Source organism: Lutra lutra, chromosome 4, assembly GCF_902655055.1.
Source record: "Lutra lutra chromosome 4, mLutLut1.2, whole genome shotgun sequence".
Taxonomy (NCBI): Eukaryota; Metazoa; Chordata; class Mammalia; order Carnivora; family Mustelidae; genus Lutra; species Lutra lutra.
Window position 1 is genome coordinate 53,350,925 of NC_062281.1, and position 17,186 is coordinate 53,368,110.

General features: G+C 37.3%; 1 long non-coding RNA gene across 1 annotated transcript; it reads right to left on the reverse strand.

Moving 5' to 3' along the window:
* Positions 1 to 5,895: 5,895 nt before the first annotated feature.
* Positions 5,896 to 16,800, reverse strand: LOC125098867 (uncharacterized). The gene is made up of 3 exons (XR_007126964.1): positions 16,657 to 16,800; positions 16,029 to 16,186; positions 5,896 to 5,969 (listed from the first exon to the last, which is right to left on the reverse strand). It is a non-coding gene; the product is annotated as an uncharacterized LOC125098867 (long non-coding RNA).
* Positions 16,801 to 17,186: the final 386 nt, after the last annotated feature.

A 17,186-nucleotide genomic window follows, 5' to 3' on the forward strand; every position in this document is an offset into this window, starting at 1 on the left:
AAGCTAAGTTCCTTTCTAAGGATTCTAGGGGAAAATCTGTTTCCTTGTTCATTTAAGTTGTTGGAAGAATTCAATGCATTGCAATTGTAGGACTGAGGTTCCTGTTTTTGGTTGGTTATTAGCTGAGGGCTATTATTACTTTTTAGGGTTAGCTCACATCTCCCTTCCTCTATCTTCAAAGCCAACGACAACAAGTCATATTCTTCTCACGTCATATCTGTTTGACTGACTTCTGCCTTCCTCATTTACACTTAAGAACCTATGATTACATTGGACTCACAAGGAAAGTCTTCCTGTTTTAAAGTCAGCTAATTAGCAATCTTAACTCCATCTGCAACCTATAACATTAATTCCATCTACAAATATTCCCTTTTGCCATGTAATATATTCACGAGCTTAATACCAGGGGGCAAAGCTCAGGGGAACCCAAATCTTGCCTACCACACTAACCAAATGTCCTCCAAACTATGGTACATCCATGCAGTGGAACACTGCTCAAGAGTAGAAAGGAAAAAGCTATTGATAAGCTCAATAATATGGATGAATCTCAAATATATTATGCTAAGTGAAAGAAGACAGAGTCAAGAAGGTCACACCCTCTATGTGCCTATTTATATAGAAAGCTAAAAACAGATCAGTGATTGCCTGGGTTAAGGGTAAGCAGAGGGTTTGACTACAAAAGGGCAGCATGAGGGAGTTTTTGGAGGGAAATGTTACGTATCTTGACTCTGATTTGGTCAAAACTCAAAGAATTGTAACTGAAAGAATAATTTTTTCTGCATGCAAAGTTAAAAATAAATTTTAATGATTATTCTGTTTGGGGCACCTGGGCGGCTCAGTTGGTTAGGTGTCTGACTATTGATCTCAGCTCAGGTCTTTATCTCAGGGTTGTGAGTTCAAGACTCATGCTGAGCTCCATGTTGGGCATGGAGCCTCCTTAAAATTATTCTGTTTTGTTACTTCCTTCGCTTTCAAAGTCCTTACCATTTGACTTGGTAGATACAACACCAGTATAAAGATGTAATATAAGAGAGTAAGTTTCATCAGTAGAAAGAAGGTTTTTTTTCTTCTTCTTTTTTCCTGGCTTAGAGACATATAATACTGGAAGAAGAAAGGGCACTATTCCTCAGCTTCTTTTTCTATTCATAGGACCCACATTCTTTACCAAATGCCTCAGACCAGTTCCATCAAACTGTTCTCATCCTAATGTCAAAGCTCATGCAAAGAATCTGCATAATTCTAATCAACTTTGGTTTCCACAAGATTTCCTTCATTTTAAGCCATATAGCACTTAACCTGTGCTTGACCAGGAATAACCCTTGGTAGCCAGGCTCCAAATACTCTCTAAAAATCAAAAAGAATATGTGGTGAAAGTAACCCATTTTGACAATGGGTGAAGTTCACAGCCACCAAGAACCTTTCTGAAAATTACTCTGAAGCTTCTTCTAAAAGCAAATAGGTCATTGAGATAATTTTTGATATCACTTCTGAGAATTCCCACGCCAGTGTCTCTCCAGTCTGTAACTGGTAGTGTGGCTACAGAGGAACAGGAGGTGTCAGATTTTAGGCAGGGATTAAATGAAATTCCTATGATATGACCCAAGAGTAGACTCCTCCAATTCTCACCAGCCATGGAGGGCACAATTATCAGAACAGCACAAACCTCCAGGTGGATAGTGGTTGTGCTGTTTGCTGGTGACAAGATTTCTAGTCTTCAGCCATCATTCTGTCATGCTGGACTTAATGAGGGGAACAGAGAGAGAAAGAAAATAAAAACTCAGCTACAAATCTCCATGACTCAAATGACTTTGTTATTATTGAAGGGTGTTGTCCTCGCAAAGAAGGAAAATTGAAATGCGAGTTCTGGGGTTACAGTATTCCCATATATATGGTTGCCAGCAGAAATTGAGCTGAAGCCTCCTCAACCTTGACTAGAATTTTCCTCCATTCAAGCTTTATTAACTCATTCTCATACTTCCAATATTTTCTGTAAAATTTTCTGCATGACAGAGATAGTGGGTCTGTAATTGTCTGTTTCTTCAAAGTTTCCAAAAGGTAAAAGAGAATTTTATAGATACAGACTGGTCCTCAGCTTCCACATCCCTTCTCATTCCCATATCAGAAACCAAAACCTCTGCTGAAAAGAGTCATTAATTAGCTCTAGTTTCAGTCTCTGGGAGTCAGCATCATGATCCTTGTTCTAAAATAACCTTAATTCAGCATCTCAATTCTGATAACTGCATTGCTTTCTTGTTCTGAAGCATCATTTTATTTTGTATGCCTCCATTTCTTAAGTCTGTCTTTCTACTTGGTTGCTATTCCTGAATTCCCCTTCTGGCAATACACTAATCCATGTAATAATCACCTATTAAGGTAAGGGTATTTTCCCTAAGAGACAGGTTGGCACTTAAATAGCCTTTTATCCAGTAACAGATTTTTTTTTTTTTTTTTTTTTTTTTGTGCTTGTTGCAAGGACTTCTGGATATATTGCTCTTTCTTGCTAGGTTTCCATTTCCAAATCTCGCCCTCCCACATAATGGAATATCCCTCTTCTTCATTTTGCTCCTTTTTCCATTTCCTTTTCCAACTGTTATCTTGCAGATATCATTACCATTAGATGTTATTAAAGAGGAGATTAGGGCAATTTGGTCTTTGCATTGGCTGGGGACCAATGGGATATAATGATCCCAGTAAGAGCACTACCAGAATGAGGATGGGGCTCTATGCAGTGAGTCTGGATGAGACTGACCAAACTGAACTCAGTTGAGATGGCACTGAGCATGAGGTCTTGAGTAAGCGCCCCCCCCCCAACCTTTGAAGAAATTAATATAATTTCATATCCCTATCCCTTTCTCTCCAAGTCTCCCCAATCTTTCTAAGAACTTCGTCCCTACTTAGACTATTCCATTTGTTCCACTTTCAAAAACAAAAAAAAGTAAAAGAAGCTTTATAGAATTGCATTTTTTCTTACAGATCCACTTTTACTAGGTAAGGAGCTCAGAAAGGGGACGTGCTCAATTTAAACTATGGGATGGGCACAAACTTTGCCTCCTATGTAGGATTAAACCTTCACCTCACACCTGCAAATGTATCACACCTGCCCTGGGACATAAGTAGGTTCCAAAATAACTCATAGAAAACTAAGATGAAAATTTCATCACTCATACCCAATCCATGTAACTATTTGTATATGTACATTTATGTGTGTATAAAGTACTAAACCTTGAAAACCTCACTTAGTTCCCCTATATTTACCAAAATGTAAGGAGAGTTATGATATAGTAGTTTTTAAATATGGAATATTTAACTCAAAATTCATTTATTTATATCAATCTCAGCAACAAGAACATGAGAAGAAAGCTCCCTTTTTCCTGTCTTGTATCTTCCTCCATCCAATCAGATGATCCCCTGGCCATTGCATCATTCTACCCTCTCTTCCATATAGTCCCAAATGGCAATCAATACCATCAGCTGAAGGTTTCTACCATTATCTGCGTATTTTTTGAGAATCAAAGACTTGCTCTTTCTCTACTGACCACCTGCCCCTCGGGCTTTATTATTTCAGCAGTTTCACTGTTCACTTAATAACACTAATTCTTGAGGGGCACCTGGGTGTCTCAGTCATTAAGCATCTGCCCTCGGCTCAGGTCATGATCTCAGGGTCCTGGGACCGAGCCCTGCATTGGGCTCTCTGCTTGGTGGTGAGCCTGCTTCCTCCTCTCTCCCTCTCTGCCTGCCTCTCTGCCTACTTGTGATCTCTGTCTGTCAAATAAATAAACAAAATCTTAAAAAAAAAAACCCACTAATTCTTGAATCTTCTTTCATTTCTCTCTTTCTTTTGCTTATCTCACATACACTCACTTAGTCAACTTTAAAAACATGTTCCTCAGTCCATTCTTTATTTTTATTCCCCTTGCTACCACCTTAATCTAGTTCCTTTGTTGTCTATTCTTTGGCCATTGAATAACTTCCAAAGCAGTCTCCCTGGCTTCAGGGCTGTTGTTTTGGGGTTTTTTTTTTTTTTTAATTAAAGATTTATTTATGTATTTGAGGGAGAGAAAAAGAGCTCAAACACATGCTAGCAGGGAGAGGGGCAGAGGGAGAGGATGCCCAAGCAAAGCCCCCACCAAGCATGGAGCCCAAGGTGGTCTTGATCGCAAGACCCAGGAGATCACCATCTGTGAGATCACGAGAAGTCCAAACTGAGAGTCGGAGGCCCAGCTGACTGTGCCATGCAGGCTTCCCCTGGCTTTAGTTTTATTTCTTTCCCCATCAGTCATCCCAGTTTACCACAGGCAGATTGGCCTGCCTTCCTAATAAACAGAAGAGATTGAGAAAGAGAAACTTTCCAGTGACTCACAACAGAAAATACTCGACATATATTTGTGAAATGAAAGCATAAGTATTACTTAGAATATCTATCAGGTCACTTTGATTACGAGAGGCACTCAATAATTAGAATAAATTTTCCAATTGATGTTAATTTTTAATAGATCTTAAAAGAGAGGGTTTGAGTGTACAGAAATCTAAATATTTTCCACATAAAAAGGTAATCAGAATCAGCTCTTAAAACATGCCTGAATAATATTCCAGCAATGTTCATAGATCTTTAAAATGATCCTTTTAGAGCAACTTTAGTTCTAACTTTATCATTGTCAATGAATTCATACTCTGCTTAGTTTCATCTAAGGTTTTCCACAAAGTGAAATCTCCCATAGATTCAAATGTTTCCTCCTAACTCCTGATTCTTTCTGTAACATTTCAGGCGTGCATGTCACCACCATAGCCTGTGTTAAGTACAAATACATATATACGTATGCACACATACTTGTATTTAACAAAGAAATTTCAAAAAACATAAAAGTGAATTTTCATGTTTATCGCAATATTTCATTCTTTAATTAAGTAGTCTTTAAAATTTAAAAGTTGAGTAGTTTTACTTATTTTTAGAATAAATTAGAACTGAAATCCCTCATTAGAATTCTAAATTCCTAAAAGTCAAAACATAAAAATAACACTAAACTATTTAGTCTGTTAGTCAGTTTAATAATTGCTAAAGCTTATTACTTGGGTAATATAAATCTCAAAAAGTGAGTATCAAGCATAAAAAGAGAGGAAACAACAAAACTACACAGCAAAGATAGAAAGTGATTTTTTAAAGACCTCTTTTCTTCAACTTTTATGTTACAGGCTATGCCAGTCATGTATGATAGTTCTATAATTTTATCTCTCTAACCAGCAATGACCATTTTTTGCAGTGAAGAACGAGGTTCCATACAAGGTGAGAAGCAGTGTGAGTGGTTTTCTAAGGAAAAGTTCTTCGAGCAAAGTTCATTTAAGACCATTTACTACCACAGAGGTTGAAAACTGTTTCCATTACACATGAACCAGCACTGCTGCTGTAAATCCAAAGCACCATTGCCAAGAGTGATGTGGGTCATTAAGCCCCAAGCAGATGCCAAGACTCGGAAGACCCAGGGCATTGCACAGTGTTCCAGTGTACCACAGGCCATAACTTCTGGGCAATCAAAGGTCAAATGAAGAGAGCATGAGTCTACTATTACGGGAGATTATTTGGCACACAGTCTCAATTTTTCTGTCTTCCCTAGTGGTCAACAGCATTATCCTGAAATGCAATGCATTTTATACAGAACACACCATAGGAACCATGATTCCTTTAAACAAAACAGGAAAGTGAATTGTCTCTAAAATGAATAAATTGCTATTGCATGCCGATTTACTCCTATGGAATGATTACAGATGCGCTATCTTTAGTGAAAAGAGACCTAATAATTTCACTAGTCTCAACCCTCACATCATCACAATCTGGTCTCTGTATAAACAATATGAACACAGAGAATGTCCAGTCAGAAAGACGCACATCACCTTGTCTTACCTCCTCACGGACAGAGCCAGAAGGGATGGGATATGAAAGGGAGCACCACAGACTTCTCTTTGCAAGCTGCATCCTAGATGTGAGCCAGAGGAATGAATATTTATTATGCTGACTTTAAAAAGGAAATATTTAAAATTTAAGAAGTGATGAGAAACAGGATGCAAACATACTAAAATCCATCACATAATTTAGTGGTTTTCTAGTATCCTCAGTCTTTTCCTTTTCTCTCTTCAAACAGGTTAATGACTACTTTTTTAAAAAACAATTTTCAATTCATGCTATTGGTTGTACTAACAATGCTTCTCTCTGTTTCTAACACTCGAATTTTCCCTTCTTTTATGCCCTCTTCCCTCATTGTTCTCTCTTAGAACTCCATATTCTAGCCATACCAAACTAGGGATAATTTCTCAATGGGGCCCACTCTATCATTCTTGGCCTTTGCAAATGATGTTCTCCCACTTAAAAGGTTTTCCATGCTCACTTTCATTTCTTAACTAATTCATCATCAAATCACTTCCTTTTTCAGACCAGTTATGACCATCCAGTTAGATTCAACTTCTCTATACTTCTGTTGTATCCTATCCTTACTTCTATTTTATCATTTTCCATACTGTCTTTTACTTGTCGTTATTATTTGACTCAAGATTATTTTCTCCTTGAAGATGAGAACTATCTTTTATCTCTCTATCCCTGGCCTGAGCATAGTCCCCAGCATGCAACACTTACTAGATACCTACTGAATAAATGAGTACAAATAAATAAAATGTATCCAAAGCAATGATTTCACTTTTGATCCAGAAATTTAGTCTCTAGGAATTTACCTAAAGTAGTCAATTATGGAACTATATAAAGATGTCAGTACAAATAGGGGACCTAATTCGATTGTATTGTCCTAAGTCTTTAGCTTGGCAGTGGGTATATGTGTGTCCACTACATTTTCCTTTATGTATTTTTATATGTCTGAAATACATCCTAATTTTAAAAATTAAAATAAAAATATAAGTATATATACAAAAGCCACACATGAAAATATTATATGCAATAGCGAAAAATTAGGAAAAACTAGAGTACATTTTAATAGCATATGGATAAAATCATGATATATGAATATAAATTCAGTCTACATATATGTTAGAAAGGATAGTTTGGATGTGTTTCATGGAAAAATGACCACAATATATTATTCAGTGGGAAAAACAAGCAGATTAGAAGATACAAATTATATTATGACCCCATTTATTTTAAATTGTGTGTTAATACAAAAGATACCTTAGAGAATTTTTTTTTCTGTAACATTCACTTGTGATTCATTCTGGATGGTAGGATTTCAGGATATATACATTTTCTAAGTGTAGCCTGGGTGGCTCAGTTGGTTAAGCATCCAACTCTTGATCTCAGCTCAGGTCCTGATCTTAGGGTCATGAGTTCAAGCCCCACATGAGTTCAAGCTACAAAATTAAAAAAAAAAAATACTTAATGACCTAGAGTTAAATAATAAGGCAAGGAACACATAACAAAAATTTTTTTTTAAATATATGTAAAATTTTTCATTCTTCTTCATGCTATCATCAGAAAGCAAAGCTAAAAAAAAAAAAGGAAAGCAAAGTTTTTCTATGCTCATATATTTTCTACCCATATTATGGAAAGAGAAAGACACAAGAAGAGAAAGAAAAAATGAGCAGTTGATGAGACAGAATAAGGCTCACATATAAAGATAGAACGAGAATTCTCAAATTTATTCAATCTCATTTCTCTTTGAAAATTTCATAAAAATATGGATCTTCTCCAGAAAAAAATGCCTACTCAGCAGCATATACATATAAATTCAGTGGATCTGAGAACAAAAATTATTACCTAGAAAGACAAGAAAAGCAGAGAACTGTACAGAGTTAGGCACCAAATAAAGAGAAGCAAAATCCAGATGCAGATTTTCTGTATGACAAAACTTTCTTAATGCTACAAATTGTTAAGTTGGAGAGTCTTTATAACTCACAGGAGTAGGCAATAGAATTTCTCATCACTTGTCTTAAAAAAATATTTTTTAAAGATGAACTCCAGATTAGAAATGCAGATGTGAACACCTGCATGGAAGTTTTAATAATTATTAAAGATATGAACATAGTAGGTTCATAGTAGATGAGATTCTTTAAGTGAAATTTTGTCAAGCCAAGCTCTGATCTTGAAAGTCTGGTTTCCCATAATTTAGTGCTGAAAACATTAGAAGGAGGAGCTGCAAGGGGTGGGGAGTTGAGGGAGAGAGGTTGAGGTGTGAAGAAAAGACGGAGGAACAAGGCAGGATAAAATGAGAAGACAGTTCAAGCAACTGAACTGTCTTCACTTTAATCAGAATTTAATTTTTTTAAAAAATTGAAAGGAAACGTAGATAATCTTGCAGAATGACATCTGTGGGCTAACTTCAATAATCTACATCTAAAGAACAGTTGTCAAATTTTATTCATACTATAACCTAAAGAACTAAAAGTTTGTGTGTTAACTTTTTTACAGGCTTAATTTGCTATTCTGTCTATAACTAATCTATTCTTCCTACTATGACCCACATTGTTTATGTAACTAAACACCCAACCTAACCTAAAGTTTAGTCTGATACCAGAAAAGAGTCCTTCGGGATACATTCAGTCTCTTAGATAAAAATGGTCAATATTGGGATGCCTGGGTGACTCAGTCAGTTAAGCAACCACCTCTGGCTCAGGTCATGATCTCAGGGTTCTGGGATCGAGCCCCCCATGGAGCTCCCTGCTCTGTGGGGAGCCTGTTCTCCATCTCCACCTGCTTGTGCTCTGTCTGTCAAAATAAATAAATAAAACTTTAAAAAAATGTCAGTCTTGCAAATAACTTTTCTCTAGCTGTTTCTCTATCTATAACAACACAGTTTTATTGTTTACATGTTCTGGACTAAAAGGCAGAGCAGAACAATCTACAATTTTGGAATGTAGATTCCTTACCAGCCTACTGTCGGGCTCCTCTAGTCTTCAATACAAAAGTTGGTCCCTGGTAAACTTTTGGTCCATTCTTCTTTGCTTGGAACCTGTTTCTGTTCAGAGTTCAGGTCCAGAAGGTCTCATCTTATATCCTGCTGGTCCTAAAGACAGTTCTAAGGTCTTTGATCCTACTCCTTCCTGGCAAAGACAATACATCCCATGGCCATGACTGAAGAGTCATGTTGCTAGACCAGTGCTTTTGGGTCTCTCCCAAGCATGTTTTCAGTGATGTGACATGGGTCAAATCTAGCTTTGTCCCAGAGTTGCAAACAAGGGCATGGATAAGACTTGTCCCTCTGTACTTGGTGATATCCTTATTTATATGGCATACGACCCCTCTAGGCTGAAGAATAGAAATAGAGGTCCCTGTATTTGACCATTGCACATGCTACTTTGTCTCCTTCTCCTTGCTACAAGCATTCAAGACTGGAAAAGGAGTTTCCCTTTTCTCCTTCTTCTTCTACCTACCAAAATTTCCACTATCTAAAACTCAGTGATCTTGGGTGGTGCTTGGGTGGTTCAGTCGTTAAGCATCTGCCTTCAGCTCAGGTCATGATCCCAGGGTCCTGGGATCGAGCCCCATGTCAGGCTTCCTGTTCAACAGGAAGCTTGCTTCTCTCTCTCCACTCCCCCTGCCGTGGTCCCTCTCTCACTATCTCTTTCTGTCAAACAAATAAACAAAAGCTTAAAAAAAATAAAAATAAAGCTCACTGATTTAGCTTTCCAAACACAATTTCTTTCATGCCTGAATGGATATAAACTTTAACCAATTCAGCAAACAATAGCCTGGCTTGCAAGGCAATGTATAGATGCAAACACCCTCTTTTTGAATTTCAGAACCTGAAATCTTTTTCTGAATGTCATGGGTGCTTAGGTGAACGAGAATGAAGGAAGACTTAGAAGGTCAAAAAAGGAATCATATAAAAATCATATAAAAATTTAATCTATTAACATTGTTCTATATCCTAAGTCAACTTTCCCTGGTCCATCTGCACAATTAAGTAAAGCACCGTTTAATAGCAAAAGTTAATTTATAGAAAGCATTGACCAAATGTAACAGAAGCAATACCAGCACCTGTCCTCTTCTCTACTTTCCTGCCCCCAGCTCCAAGGTATGCTGGGATGGAGGTAGTACAAAGCTAAATCAAAGATCATTGTTTCTGCTGAAACATTGTTCAGCACTCAACTGAGTGCTGGACAGGGGAGATCCAGTGGGGCTGTGTTGAATCTCAGGGCATCACCTTGACTGGAGGCAGAGGAACAATTAACACTACTTGAATTAGCCTCAGTCAACGTACAAAATTATATAGTCCCTCTCCCCGTGTCTTCCCATCAGAGCGGAACATGTTTTTATAGTTCTCTCTCTCCCAGGACTCTTATAGTGGAATTATTTTCTTCTGAGACTCAGGAAGAAGAAACACATACTGTCTCTTAGCTCAACTACTCTATCTTACTTAGAAAGACAAGTTTAATAAATCAGAACATTCTTCTATCTGAATCCTGTCTACCAATACTATGTTATCTTTAATTCATGAATGTATGTACTATCTGAACTTTGAACAGTAGGATGGCCTTGACTATTTTTTTTTTTTAATCTCTAGGGGGAAATTCCCATACACAAATTAAAATCCTGTTTCACCTTTTTCATCCCAACTCTCAAACTGATATATTCACACACAGAATCTTTAGAAATCAAAAGAAGGTAAAAGAGATTAATGATGGGGAGCAGAGAAAAAGAAGGCAAAGTTCAAGACTCCTTTTCTCACCACCCTAGGAAAACTGGATGTTCTGTGAAGGATGACATTTGAAAACATGGTAAAAATGAAAAAGCAATTTGCAGGTGTTGGGAATTGGGGCAAAGAGATGCTTCTATACATATCTAAGAGTGAATGGAAAGAAGAAATGCTTTTTTCTGGGTCAGGATATGCCAGAAAACACTTTCAGGGGATATATCTTGGCCTGTTTGAGCTGCTGTAACAAAACACTATGGACAGGTGGCTTATAAACAACAGAAATTTATTTCTGACAGCGCTGGAGACTGGGAAATCCAAGATGAAGGCACTGATAGATTTGGTGTCTAGTGAGGGTCCACTTCCTCAAAAATGGCTGTCTTTTCATGGTACCTTCACATGGGGGAGGAGGTAAGAAATCTCTCTGGAATCTGTTATATAAGGGAACTAATATATTCGTAAGGACTGCACCCTCATGACCTTATCATCTGCCCTACCACCTCCTAATACCATCACACTGGGGATTAGGTTTCAAATAACCCATTTTAGGAGAACAGAAACATTCAGTCTGTGGAAGGATATTGGTGAAAAGAGATTCCAATTTGCTAGTGTATGGTTTGCAAATTGATCATTATACCCAGAGATTTTGCTCCATAGTAATAGGTTTGTCATAGAGTAAGGTAAGTTGCCTGGCTTCTGTTGAAGTATTCTTTCCAAATATTTGAAATTTTCACTATCTTTCTTACTAAAACCCTGTGAGAATTATTCCATTTAATCCTTGCAAAGTATTATTTCATAAAATTTCTGAAAACACAAAACATTTTAATGGCAAATTTTATTTTATGTACAAGTATTCCCTCAAGTATCTCTTAGCTCGTTGAAGGCATGTTAAGAGGTTTGCTTTGTCATTGGCCAACACCAAGAGTTAACATCTGGCATACTGAGCAGAGAAGGGATAGAGAGGGAGGGACGGAAAAAGGAAGAAAAGAACTAAATATAAAGAGAGAGAGTGGGAAGGACAAAGGAAAGAGGGAACAAAAGAATAGGGTGGGAGGAAGAATAAGTATTAGACAGACATAGCAATGTCTTCTTTTTGACTTACAAGAAATAGTAAATCTTACATCAATCGTTGACAGTGAACTCCTCAGGGAGTAACCAATGGTACAGTGTGAAAAATAAATATCTTTTAAACCAACAGAATTCTGAGTACTTGAGAACAGTCATATCTGGGTCTGAAGGAAGTCCCTCAGATAACAGGTGTGTCCATAGCAGACAAAATCTCTCTCCACAAAGCAGTCTCAAATGTTTTCCATGCCTCATGTGGTTGGGGATACACGCTAAGAATTGTCCAAATATTTCACATGTGCCACAGATGCTATAGCTCTGGAAGCCTATTAATTCACAGTTAATGCTAAAAGGACTGATGCTATAAGACAAAGACATCTGTACCCTGGGAGGTGTGAGTGTGTGCATGACCACATGTGCATAATAAACATGTGCTCACGTAAGAGCATGTAAGCAAAAGGATAACTGTTGTGTTTTTTTTTGTTTTTTTTTTTAAAGATTTTATTTATTTATTTGACAGAGAGATCACAAGCAGGCAGAGAGGCAGGCAGAGAGAGAGGAGGAAGCAGGCTCCCTGCTGAGCAGAGAGCCCGATGCGGGGCTCGATCCCAGGACTCTGAGATCATGACCTGAGCCGAAGGCAGCGGCTTAACCCACTGAGCCACCCAGGCGCCCCATAACTGTTGTTTTTATCACCTTTATCTAAAATATTTAGTAATTCTGAACAGCTTTCTTCTGATTACAAAAGTAAAACAGTGACTAAAATATTTTGAAAAATACAGAAAATCACTTAAAAAAGAAATAAAAATCACCCATAAGCCCATATGCAAGAAATAAATACTATTAATATAGACTTTATTTTTATATGCATTTTATAAATATTCAATTGTTTGTTGATCTTAATACTTTTGAGTTATTTCGAGTTATATGCATAACAAATCACATGTATCTAAAACAATGATAAGTTTGCATCATCCTTTCAAATATTTTAACTTCAAATTTATATTTCTTTATAGCATTTGGTAATGGATTTCAGAACAGGATAAGTATATTAGTAAGCTTTGAATTAACTATCAATTCAAATGGCATTCTTTATGTCTATGTTTTCTCTGTTTTACATAATTTTTATTTATGAGAGCTTTGTTAATTTCATTAGACTTTTCAAGGAAGTAATTTTTGGTATTAATCTGTCATTTTTGTGGTGCTTTTCAAATTACTAAATTCTTCCTTTGCCTTGTCATTTATGTGTATGTTCTCCTTTTAATTTTTTTTTTGTGGACTTAAAAAAATATTTTTTTAAAGATTTTATTTATTTATTTGACAGAGAGAGATCACAAGTAGGCAGAGAGGCAGGCAGAGAGAGAGGAAGGGAAGCAGGCTTCCTGCTGAGCAGAGAGCTCGATGCGGGACTCGATCCCAGGACCCTGGGATCATGACCTGAGCTGAAGGCAGCGGCTTAACCCACTGAGCCACCCAGGCACCCTAAAAAAATATTTTTAATAGTGCACTTGATTATTTCACTTTCGTTCTTCCTATTTCAATAGTAAGGGTTTTTAAGGTATGATTTTTTTTTAACATATGTATGGAGGCATCTCCCAAATTTGGGGTGTTCAAAATGACATAATTTTTAAATTTCTAATAATAAACTTAATTTCTGACCATGAGCTACTGGCCTGATGGGTACAAACAACTTTTTCAAGTTCCTTACTGTGTTAGACATTACAGTGTTGGCTCTCAATGAATCATGTTCCTACTTTTCAAGCCTTGTATAGTTCTCTCCCATATTGACTCTGGGCTTGGACATGACACCTTGGCCATTTATCAACATGCACGATGTGAACAGAGGGTTGACAAGCATTTGTACACTAGGATTTATCTTCTTGGAACATATGGAAATATGGAAATCCATTCTCTGAAGGATAAGATACCACATGGAGAGCCAGGGTAGCCTGGCCAATCTCCCAGCTTAAAAAGCAGCTGACACTACGTGGAGTAATGAACCACCCAGTCAACCAAAGAAATCATAAAAAATAATAAATAGTAAATGCTATTATTTTATGACACTAAGTGCTGGGAATGTTTGCTATGCAACAATAGAAGACTGATAATTTTTCTGTTTAAACTTGACCTGACTCAATGAATTTTCTACTTACCTAAGTTTCAGAGATTATTGAGAAGGAAGATATTTAAGTCTCCATGTATCAAATATGCCACGCCACCAAGAAGGCAGTAATGTCTACACCTAAGTGTGGATTGGAAAGCCTTTTTTTTTCTCTCTTTTGTTTTCAGTTGCAAATGAATCCTTGCTTCATTTCGGTATCACTTTATTTGTGATCCAATAGAAATATAGGACATGATTTATTAAATATCAATATTCTCAAAGTTCTTGTAGGTAATTTTTAAATCCTATCTTCTTTTGAAAACACAGGATGTCATGCATAATATTTAACCAATGGTGATTAATTTCTTGTGAGTTATAGACCTTTTTAAATAAATGAGAAATTTGTGTGGCTCTCTTCAGAAAAATACAACTTTACAAATAAATTATTACATACATTTTCAGCAGTTTCATGGATCATCTGAGGCAAAATCATTGACTCATTAAGGAAAATATGTAGTGATTTTCAAATACATTTGAGCCAACTAATTTGTCCTCAGATAAAAGCTTACTGGGAAGAAAAAACAAATAAAAGAATAAAAAACAGAGCTACCATCATTGAAGCAAAGGTGGTGCCTGGCAACCCACCTATTTCCTTTAGTCTTCCATTTACCTACACCCACACCATATCCCTCCACAGAATATAGTTTGTAAGTCACTGTTTTAAAATGACATGATAAAATCAAATACCTAGATGGGCGCCTGGGTAGCTCAGTCGGTTAAATGTCTGCTTGCAACTCAGGTCATGATTCCAGGGTCCTGGGATCGAGTTCCGCATCGGGCTCTTCACTCAGTGGGGAGTCTGCTTCTCCCTTTGCCGCCCACCCCCCCGCTTGTGCTTTTGTGTGTGCTCTCTTATACATAAACAAAAAAAAAAAAAAAAACAAATAAATAAATCTATCTTTGGAAAAAAAATTTAAATACCTAGAAGAGAAATAAATAAACATAATGGGGCTGGATCCAGAGAAATTCTGACACAAACCAAGAGCAAGTATAGAATAAGGAGAGACTGGATTCATTGGAGTAAAGGTAAAAGAAACTACGGTGTGAATCACTGTGGACAGAGGCTCAACACAAGACAGCAAATTATCTGCTGCTTTGAAATCAGTTGGGTGGACACTCCAATTAATTTTATGTGTCAGCCTGACTGAACCTTAGAGTGCCCAGATATTTGTTCTTACATTTTTCTGGATGTTTCTGTGAGGATGGTTTTAGAGAAGATTAACATTTTTTTAAAAGATTTTATTTATTTATTTGACAGAGATCACAAGTAGGCAGAGAGACAGGCAGAGAGAGGAGGAAGCAGGCTCCCTGTGGAGCAGAGAGCCCGATGCGGGGCTCGATCCCAGGACCCCGGGATCATGACCTGAGCCGAAGGCAGAGGCTTTAACCCACTGAGCCACCCAGGCGCCCCAGATTAACATTTAGATTGGTAGACTAATAAAGCAGTTTAACTTATCCAATCAGTTATTTAGACAGAACCTTAAAAAGCCTGCCCCTCCCAGCATAAGAGAGAATTCTGCCTGATGACCTTCAAATTGGGACCTCAGTTATCCTGGTTTTATGGCAGCTTCCAGACTTTGGACATGAATTGGGACTGGGCTTTACAGATGTTGGATTTGCCAGTCAATTTCTTATAATAAATCTCCTTGTATATACTACATACTATATAATATGCATCTATAAAATAAAGAGCATTGGCAAACCCTGATACAACCATATATCTCACTGTGTCCCGGACAGAGCAGGTTCATGCCTGTGATCCCACTGTAAATATTAATAGCTCCCCTTTTCCCTCACAGATGCATCCAGTGTTTTTGTTTTTGTTTCTATCATTTTTGTTTTCACAAGGCAGAGAGAAGTCGTGTTTGTCTGAAATGTGTTACAAAAGGACCAGTGGTGGTCCCAGCTAAGTGGGTCATCTGTCTGTTGAGGGCTGCGCTGAGCAAGGCAAACGCACTGGGGACTAGAAACAAAAGCCCCAGTGGGTGCAAAAGCAACAGGGATGGCAGTGTGGACTCACAATAGGGTAGACTGGCTGAGGACAGGTGGTTGTTCACCCAGCCCAGGCTACTCTTTCCAGAGCCACTGGGGGCTGGTGGTGGCTGGTCACGGTGTGTCCTGATTTAATGCCCCTCCCAGCTTTGCCCTGTCCCTTGGACCTGTTGGGGATAATTTACCTGTTCATCCACAGAAAGTCCTGGTTCTCATCAGGTTTGTTTCAGAGGCACGGCAGTACCAGAATGTTCTTATTCCTCCCACGGTCAGTCTGTTACCTCTTAAGCAACCTGGCAGCACTGGCAATGCAGGATTAGAGCCACGAGTATGATAGAACATGCTACTTAATAACCAGAAAAAGAAAAAGTAAATTAGGTCGAGACAACTGTTCTTGTTAAATTAACAAAATTCTCAAAATTATTAAATTATTTCTTTCTCAGAGTTAGGTTTAGCATCATGGTTTAATGGAAATGCTTCACCTTAGATAGAAGGAAAAGCAAACTTTGTTTCACATTCACCTTTTCCTCCACACAAGTGAATCGAAAGTTCTAAATCCTGAAAACATATTACCATTTAAATTCCATCCTATAGGATTATATCTTCACACTTTGGTTCTTTTTCCAATTAATGGTCCATTTGTGGAATGCATATGTAGTTATTTCAGTTCTATATGGCTCATTAGAGAGCCTTCTCAGTGATGGGTTTCATTCCCCTTGGTCTGATATGAATGTATTCATTAAGGACATACCATAAAATAACTAATAAAGTAAATTTTGAACTTTTAAAAAGCAGTAATATAGCACAACTTACCTTCCTTAAAAAAATAATTTAATCTGTTGTGGCTGTTTTAAAGATTTGAATTTGGGAGAAAATTCTTTACAAGTGGTTTTTATTGTAACTTGAAACCCGACTCCTCATTCAAATGTGCATATTAATATCTAATGCATATCAGAGTAACTCCTGTGGGAAGAATAAATGTGTTAGACTGTGCAAGTATAAAGAAGTAAGAATAAACATGAAAACTGGCAGAGGGTCAGGTGGGAGGAACCTCCATTCTATTTATCCTTCCCTGAGTAATTTCCCAGTTTGCAAGAAACTATTGTCCCATTTAAATAGTAGAACTGATCATGATTTAGTCTGACTTGTAGATAAAATCCTATGTAAATGTGTTGCTCATTTGAATTGAATCAATTGAAAAAATTCAATTCTTTTTTACTTTCACTTTTCTGTTGTTTCAAGGAGGGGCCAGTCTGCACCTTTCTGATTAAAAACGGATTTCTTCAGCAAAATTCGCCCACTTCAGACACATGGACAGTTTTATACTAAGAAAGAAAACCCCA